The sequence below is a fragment of the Bactrocera neohumeralis genome, chromosome 5 (genome assembly GCF_024586455.1).
Source record: "Bactrocera neohumeralis isolate Rockhampton chromosome 5, APGP_CSIRO_Bneo_wtdbg2-racon-allhic-juicebox.fasta_v2, whole genome shotgun sequence".
Taxonomy (NCBI): domain Eukaryota; kingdom Metazoa; phylum Arthropoda; class Insecta; order Diptera; family Tephritidae; genus Bactrocera; species Bactrocera neohumeralis.
In genome coordinates, this window is record NC_065922.1 from 16,393,815 (window position 1) to 16,405,626 (window position 11,812).

At 39.7% G+C, this 11,812-nt stretch overlaps 1 protein-coding gene and 1 long non-coding RNA gene across 7 annotated transcripts in view; one reads left to right on the forward strand and one right to left on the reverse strand.

Annotated features, from left to right (window-relative positions):
* LOC126760678 (platelet binding protein GspB) overlaps positions 1-11,812 on the forward strand; it is a 470,397-nt gene that overhangs the window by 180,495 nt on the left and 278,090 nt on the right. The gene's annotated exons all lie outside the window — the stretch shown is intronic.
* On the reverse strand, positions 4,819-8,152 carry LOC126760704 (uncharacterized). Its single transcript, XR_007667244.1, has 3 exons — positions 7,920-8,152; positions 7,803-7,860; positions 4,819-7,708 (listed from the first exon to the last, which is right to left on the reverse strand). It is a non-coding gene; the product is annotated as an uncharacterized LOC126760704 (long non-coding RNA).

Sequence of the window (11,812 nt, forward strand, 5' to 3'; positions counted from 1 at the left end):
AAAAAATTGTTTGCGTTTTTTCAACTTTTTGCGTAGATTTTGCCGTTATGTTTTAAAATTTGTTTTCTTCCGTAAGGACACTTCTATCGCGGCCAGCATGCCACTGAAGAAGCCGCTTGCATGGTTCGTTTTGAACGCGTTGTCAGTAATCATGTCAAAAAAGTCTTGATATTGTTCTATATCGACCAGATCCATTTCACTTGACAACAGTTTTAGTTTTTTCTGCGAATTTTTCTTCGCTAAAGCTTGTAACAGTATTTATGGCATGTCTAAGTCTAGTGTTAATATTCAGCGAAATCAGAGTCTAATAAACTCTAGTCATTATACATACATTCTGTCACAATATTTTCCTTTTTTATTTTCATTTTTTAAATTTTTTTTAAAGTTCCGTTAGTATTAACTGCACACAACTTTGAATATCTACCAAAATTTTAACTACCACACACTTAACACTTCGATATACTAGTTTTATGTGGCATTTTACGACTGTGAACTGGAAAAAATAGGAACTTGCAACCAAGTGCGGCACTAAATTGACGAACCCTATTTATTTGAGATGTGTTTGCTTGCTGGTTTGGTACGTGTAAGTAAGCTTCTATACAAATTTGGTTTGCGCGCAGCACTTGACCTCACCTTAAACAAGTCAAAAATGTCTACAACGCTTACAACAACAACAATGTGCGTCATGAAGTTACAAATATCTGTATATTGGGAAGTCTCTCAATCGTGTTTACGTATTACGTTTTCGGTTAAGGGCCCTTTGTTGCATGCAGCAAACGGCCATCAACCTAAATGAAGACATAATTTGACATAAGTGACGTCAAAGTTCAACTTAAAGACCATTCAAAGCTAAGTGCATTTAAATTAACCAACAGACAAGACTTAGACGCAACGCGACGCGACGCGCACCGGACTACAGTCAAATTCGACGCGCTGATGAGCTGAAGTGCGCAAATAGTAAAAAATGAGCAAAAACAACATATGCAGTGTATTGCTGTTGTTGTTGCTGGTGGAAAAATGTTCGACACACCCACTAAACCAAAAAAATAAAAAATCGAAGACGTTGAGTGGACAGGCAGCTGTAAATGAAAAAGTGGCAGATGAGTGCCTTAACACTTCGACGCGCTGAACTTGCCACATTTCGTGCGCACGGTCCGTTGCAATATTTCTGCAGTCCGATATTTTTTACTTACCGCTTATTGCTTTTGCGCCGTGGCACAACTCATGCCACCAAACATATTTACTTATATTGAATGCCACAACAATGGGTGTCAATCCATACGCGCGCGCCAAGGCATCATAATAAAATGTTGCCGGTATGCGCTGCATGCTGCATCATCTATGCTACATAAAAAAACGCATTGCTGCTTGACGCGCTCGGTTATCTGTCAAATATGCGATTAATCTCAATCAAAAATGTCGACAACAGTGATGAGCTCGGTGCGCATGCGCGTCGCGCGCACACTTGTCCAGCGCACGCCTGTACCTTTTCTGCTAGTTTTACTCGCGCTTTTGTTGTTGTCATCATCAGCGCAACATTCAGCGCGATGCACGAGGTCCAACCGCGGGCAGCACATGCGCATCAACGTCAACACTCGCATTGATTATGCGATGAACAACAAGTTTTGCGCGGCCGTTGATGAAGTTGCACACACACATACTTAGCGTTTGATATGACGAATTGCTCCAGCGCATTGCTATGGCAAATCAAAGGCAGCCCCCGCACAGCCGCGCTCGCTCTTATTGGCTAGCATTGTGCCGGCTTGCCTTGCTTCACTGCCATTTGTGGCACTTGCGGCGGCACTTGTGGCATGCAGCTAGCCAGCACTTTTGCCGTATGCCATAATTGAGATATGAACTCGGCAATTTTTCATTGCGTTCTACGCGCGCGCGCATTCTTACACTTCAAACGCAGTCCGCGCGCACTTATTGTGAAACCCCGAGCGCAGCTAAAGCAAAGTCACTGCAAGTCAATGAAGTCGCCATGCGGCTAGTCAAGCATCAAACTCACTTCATAAGCGTTGTTGGTTTGTTGTTGCGTTGCCAACAATTCGATCATTTGCGCGTAAAAGTCGACAAATGAAGTAAATAGATCGAACAGCGCGCGCATGCACATATAGATAGTTGCAACAAATGGCTTCGATACGCTTGCAACGCCGTACGCAAAGACGTTATTTATGTGTGAGAAAGCAACGCACGCGCGCACTAAGACTGCCTACCTTCTGAGCTAGTGGCTGCCTGTAACGTTGCACTCTCTAAGTATGTAACCGGTTGGTTGTCGCTCGAGATGACTAGCCACTAAGTCCATTCATTCAGCCAGCAATGCCGTGCAACACCAACACACATGGGCGCGCATCTTAAAATAACTTAATTGTCACTCAATTACTCAGTTTTCAGCTAAAAGCATTCACTTCTTTGGCTTAACGTCAAACGCCGACCGACCGACCGCGCGCCGCAAAGTGTGGCTGAAAACAACGCAACGGTGTTAACTGCTGCCGCATCTAACATATGACTTATTTAGCTTTGGTGTATACTCGGTTTTTGCTTTTGTTATAGTTTTAACACTTGCTTATGCTGCGTTTTAGTTTTTTCTTTGAGCTTTGCTTTTTTCTTTATCGCGTTTCATTTATCTTTGCTACGCTACGCGCGTGAATAATTGTCTGGAGCGAAGTGTAGCATTTTGATTCCCTCATCATCTTGGTTTGAATGGAAATTTATGAGGTGCGACAGTTTTTGACTCAAGGGCAAGGGGCGTGCACATTGCGGGCTCTTAAGATATGTTGAAGGAAAGCATAAACAAAATATTTCTATTCTTATAAATCACAGCTAACTGAATATTCTATTCGGATATAAAATATATCAGAAAAAGTATTTTTTCTCGCTTAAATTATTTTATTTTTAATTGTTTACTATTTTAAAAATTATTTTTTATTTTTTTAAAATAATACAAATCAAATGGCAACTCCCTCAAAAATACTTTTTTCATGTTAATATAAAATTTTTTCAGTTTTTTTTTATGTTGCTCTACCTCCAATTTAAAGGTCTTATGATACAAAGTGAAAATTCTTATTTAAATAATGTTTGTTAACTATTTTCCATACTTGGCAACCCTTATTTCAGCAAAATATTCTCTTATCATCATACTGAAACTTGAGCTTTCTTCTTTCCTTTAATATAACTAGATATAACTGGCTGTCGCAATTAAAAAATAAAAAACTTCAATATGTGGCAACTCTGCAAATATATTTCCATAGTAATTTGCACAGATTTTAGTTAATTAAAAAAAAAAACTTTAAAAAATAATTTCACATGTAAATATTTTATTAGTGTTTTCTATGTCTTGGCAACCATAACAGAAAATAAATACTTTGGCAACCCTAATCTAAACTTTTTATGTAGCAAGTTGTGGTAATTGTTCTAATTTTCCATGAAAATATATAATTAATATTTTTTAAGTCTTGGCAACCCTAACAAAACATAATTATTTTGGCAACCATAATCTAAACTTTTTACGTGGCAACGTATGGTAACTGTTCCAGTTCAACTTGAGATTTTCTAATCAAGTTTAAGAAAATATTTAGTGGCATCTCTAAGCTTTTTTTAATATGTTGATATATCCCATATTTCAAAAGAGTTTCTCTGCACCAAAAAACATTATCGTGAAAACAATTTGCAACTTTTTTATTGCCAAAATAATAACTAAAAGATAGTAGTAGAAACTCACAAAAAGGCGTTATAAAAAATATTGAATATAGCTGGTAACCCTGGTTACAAAATTTCGAAATTTTATTTCATTTACAGTTTTTAGAAATGAGTTAGGTCTCTTGCAGATTGATAACTTACAGACAAATTTAATTTTAAAGCATATGGCAACCCTAAGCTGGTAACCCTATTAACAAATTTTTTAATTTTTTCTCGTTTCTACATTTTAGGAATGTTGTAGAGCTCTTTGTAATTGGTAACATAGTTTCAGAATTTGTTTCAAAGCATATGGCAACCCTGGCTTGATAATCCTATTTGTAAATTTCCTTATTTCTTTTCTCTTTTCTAGTTTTTAATAATATTTTAGGTTTCTTGCTGCTTAATACCATATTTGCAAACTTAAATATAAAGTATATGGCAACCCTGGCGTAGTAACCCTATTTACAAATTTCCTAACTTTTTCTTATTTCTGGTTTTTAGAAATATTTTGATTTCTTGCTGTTTAATAACATAACAACCCTGGTAACAGTAGTTACAAAATTTCAATTTTCTTTTTCATTTTCAGTTTCTAGAAATTTGTCAAGTCTCTAGCCGATTGATCACTTACCGACAAACTTAATTCTAAAGTATATAGCAACCATAAAATTCAAATTTTTTTCTCATTTATAGTTTTCAGGAATATTTTAGATCTCTTGACGATTGGTTATAATTTTGCTGATGATAACATTTGTATCATCAGACTTAATTTTAGAATATGTGGCAATTTAAATATAAAACGATTAAAATTTTTTGTATTTTAATGTTTTGTGTTTGTTTGGAATATTTTTTTATAAATACGTCTCTTCTTGATTTCTATCAGACTCAATTTTACTTTTTATAAGATTTATAACTTGGAGAAATAAAATTTTGTATAATAATTTGTTTGAATATTTTTTTATAAATATTTCCTTTTTTGTATAACTGGGGAAATAAAATTTTTATAAATGTCCTTTTTGTATAATTAGTTGTTATTGTTGTTCGCATATTTCTCGGTTATTAAAAGTTTTGAAAACTATATAGAATTAGCTATCTAGTTTAGTTAACAAAATATTTAGAGTGAACAGAGAGCTAGACCAAAAAATAATTAATATTTTTCAGAGTTTTTCAAATAGAAATACATATGTACAACCCAACCTAGCTTACTTTAATCAACTTTAAATTGTCCAAAATTTTCGCAATCGGCAACCAGAACGTCGTCAAAGACATCAAAATCAAAATTCGCGATAAACAAAATATGATTTATCGACGCCGCCGCCGCGCACTAACAGCGCACCGCAGCTCAAACAGCAGCCCGCTTTGCCATCGAAATGCACCCAAAACGGTAGAAGACAGCGTCGGTAGCTGTTCGTAATAATTTTTCGCGCTGCGTTCGGCCGCTGACAGCAATAACAGCTGAGACGAATAAATACTCATAAGTCGCTTGTGCATCATATGCTCCTTGCCTGCATGTGTGTTTGTGAGTGTGTGCGTTGTTTTGCATTTGGCCACCTCAGGTGCCATCGCCGCTGTAGAGTGTCACAACACCAAGCGCTCACCGACATTCAACAACAACCATAGATCATCGTTTCTTATCGCGCGTCGCGCCATCTATACACACATCTACGTGACCGCAGCATGAGCTCATCGCCTGCCTGCTTGTCCGATTGGCTACCTGCCTGGCTGCTGGTTGTCTGGGCTTAGCGGCGCTGATGCTGACGCTGGCGACAGTGGACAAGTCGGTCTGCCCAACAGTCATTCGCGCCCCAGCGCTGACCTGCCACATCGCGAAGTAAAGTCTGATTTCACTGCGCCTGAATTTGTTTATTTTTCCAAATATATGTACGAGTATAAGTATGTATGTACATGCAAGTGAAACACTTTGTTTATTTGCCTGCATCGTTGCAAGGGTTATCAGCTGCTGAGTGCAATCTGCCTTCGAGAAGCGAATTTTTGTTGAGATTTTGTTCGTTCTGTTATTCATGGGCTTTCTTAAGTAATTGCTAAATTGTTTACAAACAATGTATTTTTAGAAATATACTATATATGTATGTATATATGTGTATGTGTGATTATTAAAAGTGTATAATAGATATGAGGGGGTCAGTATATAGTCGCTCTGTTTGAAAATTTGTATAGACAAACGTAGCCTCGTAACGTTGTCTTTAAATTATTGGAGTTTCTAACTTGCCTTCAGTTTGCTGGGACCAAACCGACCTCTTGTTATTTTTTTACAAGGTCAGTAAGATCTTTAGTCAAGTTCTGGCATAGTTAAACTCATCGGAAAGAGTATTATAGAGTATTTGGTCCTTCTTGAACCCCGATTGAGTAATCACCGCTTTTTCTGAAATCTTTCAGGACCCAAATTCATGAACTCGTGGTGCGGATCTTCTGAAATGCCGTTCTGCATTTTCTTGAAATCTTCCACAAAATCAACTCATTCGTAAATCTATATTACGGTGTCTTGAAAAAGTAAAATCTGACCTTAAATCTTTCGTAGCCAAATGCTTCCTGGTGAATCGTTCCGAGACACATTTCTTTCTAAAAAGTCGAATAAGACTTTTTCAGTTGAACTTCTTTAATGATGAGTCCAAGCGAAGCCAGGTCCTTCTCCACTTGGTCCTTCCAACGGAGTGGAGGTCTACCCCCAGCGGGTACTGCGTCGCATACTTTCCGAGCTGGATGTTTTCGTCCATTCAGAGGGCATGACCTAGCCAATGTAGCCGCTGTCTTTTAGTTCGCTGAACTATGTCAATGTCGTCGTATATCTCATACAGCTCATCGTTCCATCGACTGCGGTATTCGCCGTTGTCAATGCCCAAAGGACCATAAATCTTTCGCAGAATCTTTTCCTTAAAAACTCGAAACATCGACTCATTAGCTGTTGTCATCGCCCCATGCCTCTGCACCATATAGGGACTTATAGAGTTTGGTTCTTTCAAGAGAGGACTTTACTTCTCAATTGCTTACTCAGTTGGAAGTAGCACCTGTTGGGAAGAGTTATTCTACGTTGGATTTTGAGGCTAACGTTGTTGTTGGCGTTAATGCTGGTTCCAAGATAGACGAAATTATCTACGATTTCGAAGTTATGACAGTCAACAGTGAGGTGGGAGCCAAGTGGCGAGTGCCACGACTGTTTGTTTGATGACAGGAGATATTTCGTCTTGTCTTCGTTCACTACCAGGAGGATGGAGTCATGTGTAGAAGGTCACGCAAGTGATAAAATTTCTCTGATTGCCATTCACTTGAGTATAGCCAGAAGCGATTATTCTACATGTGCCTCAAACAGCTCACTACTTCTGGTCTTAGATCAAGTATCCTCTGTGTTGCCAAAGAACATACGTTTGAAAGCAAGCTAACGTAAGAAGGCGAACCATCCCTACCCAGAGAGAACTGGGTTTAGGACCTGCTTCGTAAAAAACGCGCCCAATGAAAATAAAAAGACAGCCTCGGAAGAGAAGCCCTCCTCGTCAGTTGAACAATGGTTCTAAATATGCTCATGAAAGATCTCGCAGTTGGTAAAATTTCCGATACTCTACAAGGCCCAAACATTTTAGGAAGTTTAGTTAACGTTGCTTTGCTCTCCGTGGTATTTGTCTGCTGATCAGCCTATAAAAATCCTATATAATATTAAGTTGACGGTCTCAAGCATAATCTCTTAAAATTAGAATTCGTTTTGCCAGGTTAAGATATGAAAGAGCTACTATTTGCTTATTAGAAACCGTCTCGGAACCGAACTCCTAATTTTGGGAGTCCAAAATCAGATTCATTAATAGAGAGTGAAGGAAACACATTGAAGAACGTGGTTGAAACTCCTCATATAACCGATTGTTAAGGCTGATTTCCGCTGACAAAAATATTTGTATGATATTCTGATGAAATCTAAAGCTATTCGACTTAGTTTAAGGTGGTGCTTGACTTTATGTTTTGGAAAAGTAAGTCCACTGATTAAACTGGCTCAACCGTCTCCATAAGGCTGTCACACAGAAACCTGGAAATAACGAGATACTTCAATACAATACTTTAAAAAGCAAACGCATTGTTCGGTTGGAACTCTAACAAAAGCGAAAGGCTCGCGAAATTACCTCTGGTATTTATTATCAAATAGGCCTTCGGAAGCTTTAGGATTCGTCAACTTAAATACTGAAATTTCTCATATTAATAATTTATAAAATGGTTACATTATCACATTATGTACTTACAGCTTTTGAGCAACTCTTCCGAAACATTTTACAAAATTCACTAAGCAAAACGTCTTCACGCTTGTAATCTCGCAGAGCTTTTGAAAAAGCTCTATTTGTTATACATGTTGCCACACAGAGCTGCTGGCAGCAGACGCATTTATCTGTGACATTGCACTTAGAAACTAGAACGAAATGAAAATAAAAGCGAATGTCAAGTTCAAAAAAGCTTACAGCTTGTCTCGATGAAAAGCAAAAACAACGAAAGCAGTGCACTATTTATTTTTAGTATGCAACCGAGTGCGCCAACAAATACGAACACTCATGCGAATGCAAAATAAATAGAGCAGTGAGATGCGCGCGCGTTACAACACGCATTCGTGCGCGCGCTCATTCGGCCAACACACACGCTCGCAGAGAGCCGAGCACGACATTACAACGCGCGCTGAAGGGTAGCAAAGCGCAGTTGGTGATGTGGGGGTGGAACCGCGCCAACTGCTGCCGCTGCTTCGTGCGATGCTACAGTTGCCGCGCGCGATCGGTGCGTTGCTAATGCGCTTTCGAACGGCGTTCGCTCAACTGCACGACTTTATTGCAGTGATCGTGCGGTGTTCGACGCGAGCGCGCTAAAAACTAAAAACAATAATTAAAAAGCTCACAGCGAAAAAAGCATAACAAATGCGCGGCGACAGCCACTTACTGGTACATTATGCATTGCTTTAGAGCGCGTTCTGGCATACAGATCTCAGCGCTGTGCGTTGTGCGGGCGCACTATTGTTGGCGTATATATGTAATAGCGCGCGCGCTTATGTAAGCACACACAGGCGTGCAATACCGTGTGCGCGCTCCCTCTCATTCGCCTTGTCTGTTCCGCCTTTCACTTCAGTGGCTGCTGTTGAGGGAGCGAGTGCTCACTGTCGCGCCATTCGCTTTGCTTGTTGGCGTAACTTTTGCGTAAGTGATCGTGATTAGCTGCAGCATTGGCAACGAAAACAATGCCAACAACAAACATTATTTATTGCAGGCGCTGCCGCTGTGTGCGCATGTGTGTTTTGTAGGCGGCGCGCACCAAACACTCGCATGTAGCGACGCTCACTTTCGTCCGCTGCTCTCGCCGACAGTTAGCGCATGTCGCTGGCGCTGTGTGGCGACTGCATGCGTCGCCTCAGAACAACGCTCGACCTTGACAATGAAAATTGCTACGCGCTGTTGTTATTGTTGCTGCTATTGTATAGCGATATTTTCGCTTTTTATTTGTGACTTGCATTCGAGCGATTTTGCGATACGAGTTGCTGCGGCTACAGTGCTGTTTGTGCCGGTGTGTTGGTGTGCGGTTTCCTATACATTTTATTATTCGCAATTTTATGGTGTTTCTCAATTTAATTTTATGCCGTGTGGTAGGTGTTATTGTGTTGCAAATACCTTTTTTATTTTCACAATATTTTTTTTTTGTTTTTTGTTTTGTGGCTCTTTTATGTTTTGTGGCATTTTTTTGCTGGTGTTGTTGCCGTCGTTGTTGGCAAAGTGTTTCGCGTAGTTTCGCAATTGTCGAGTGAAATTATTTTCGCTTTTCATTTGGCACACACAAACCCACATCTATTACATGTATTCAGTTGGACTGTAGCTAAATGAGTAAAATTTAGTAAATTTTTCCCTTTTACCATAAAATTTTTTTCACCAAATTCAATTTCGTTTTTAATTATTCCGGCCTTTATTTAGTCAGTAAATCAATTTTCCATATTCTAGCTCAAAATTTGCATAAGCTAATAGTTTATTGTGCAATATTATGTGTGAATAGTTTGCACGTTTATAATCTTGGCTGAGTAGGTGTTTCTTATGTGGGTGTGCGCATTAGGGTTGGTCCGAAATAGCCTTAAATTATGGAAAAGGCCTTCCAGTAATAATTGTTTGTCAGGAGCGTGTGATTTTTATTGGTAACAAATATTTGAACAGGATCGTTTACGACGAGCCACGCCCTGGACGGCCGTCAACATCAAGTGATGATCAACATGTCAATAAAATAAAGGAATTGGTGCTTGAGAAGCGACGATTAACAGTCGAAGGTTTTACTGGCATCGTTGGAATATCGGAAGAATCAGTTGAAACTATTTTGAAAAATTATTTCGGCCTAAGAAAAGTGAAAGCACGATTGCTTCCAAATCACTAAATTTTTTCGAAAACCAGCGTCGCGCTAACGTCTGTGAAACAATGCTTTTCGACTATCATGAAACGTATTATTACTGAAGATGAGTCTTGGTTCTATGCTTGCGATCCGGAAACAGACGATCAATCGTCCGAATATCGTGGCAAAGATGAGCCGAAGCCGAAAAAGACACGTCAAAGCAGGTCGAAAATCGAAGTTGTGTTGCCAGTTTATTACTTAAATGTTTACTGGAAGAATCATATGGGATTTAAAAGTTTGTTATACAGGTACTTCTCAGTGTATAATGGAAATATCTAGATAATCTGACAAACCAAATTTTGACATTAGTTATATAGGATTTCATTTGTCCAATTTTCACACCTCCCATAAACTCTTCCCCACCATCCTAACTGTGGAATTTAATGCTTACGTTTCATATATTCAGTGAGTTAAAGCACTGTTAGTAATGTTTATTGATCGGTAGATTGATAAACGAAGAATGCACCACGACCTTAGGTCTAATGTGCCCTCTACTAAACCACAAAGACTCACCTTAGTCCCAGCATATTGATACAGTCCAATATTCTGCGGGATGCTAGCGAAGCGATGTGATCGCTATTTGGAGACATGGATCCAAGGGCCTTTAACCTGCGTATGCAGACCGCTGTGCAGTTAGTTAGCAGATGTTCTGGTGTTTCAAGCTCCCTGTCGCAGAACCGAAAATTTACACAAGAAGCTAGGCCCATCTCGAAATGCTTCTTCAGCTTGCCGTGGCCTGTGTAAAATGCGACCAGTATTCTGAGTTTATCCTAAGGGAGGATTATTGCATATTTAAAGCTGCTGAAGTTATACGTCCCCATTAGCAACATGGCATGCCGTATGCCATGTAGTTGTTGCCAATGCCACTCTCTGCCTACTCGTTCTTCCTTTCGGAGCAGCTTATTTATGGTATGTGGACCCACTCCAGTGAAGTTCAGGTTCTACCATGTTAGTGGATGCTGCGGAGCAGGCTCATCAGTCAGTTCGTTACCGGCTATACCTTTGTGATCGGGCACCCAGATGAGGGTTACTTGGTTACGTTCCGCTAGGCTCGTTCTCTACACTCCTGCATCAGTTGCGATTTCATCTTATAGGAGGAGACTGCTTTAAGTGCCGCCTGATTATCGCTAAGTATGATTATACGTTCGTTGCGTTAGTTGCGTTGGAGGTTTATATCTACTGCAAAGACTATCTATGGCAAAGACGTCTGCTTGAAAAATGTTCGGAAAACTTCGCATAGGTATGGAGAGTTTGTTGCGTGGTCCCCCTACACCGATTCCCTCCGACGTTTTCGAGCCGTCAGTGTACCACTTGATCGTACTATCCCTAAGCAGTAGCTCGAGAATGGAATAATTCCATTCAGCTTTGCTACCAAGGGTAACCTTGAACTTCTTGGTGAAGGGCCAATGATGTAGTATAGATTACTTACCTTTGCCACCTCCAACCACTGGCATTTGTAACAATATGTGCTTGGCTACCTGATCGATCACTAGATGAAGTGATGACTAGTGCGCATTGCACCCGACATTCAGATTTATGCAAATTTGAGATCCAGGCCAACATACGTGATTATTGTTCGCACGATCATGGTGTACCACCACCTAACGAGCCTTGGCTTGCAGCCCTATTGCACACCATTAGTGCTTTAGCCGCCTCGGCCAAGGTCAGGTCAACATGCTGCTTCTGAGTTTACCAATTTTCACAGTGTATGAAGTAGTGTTAGAACGGCTTC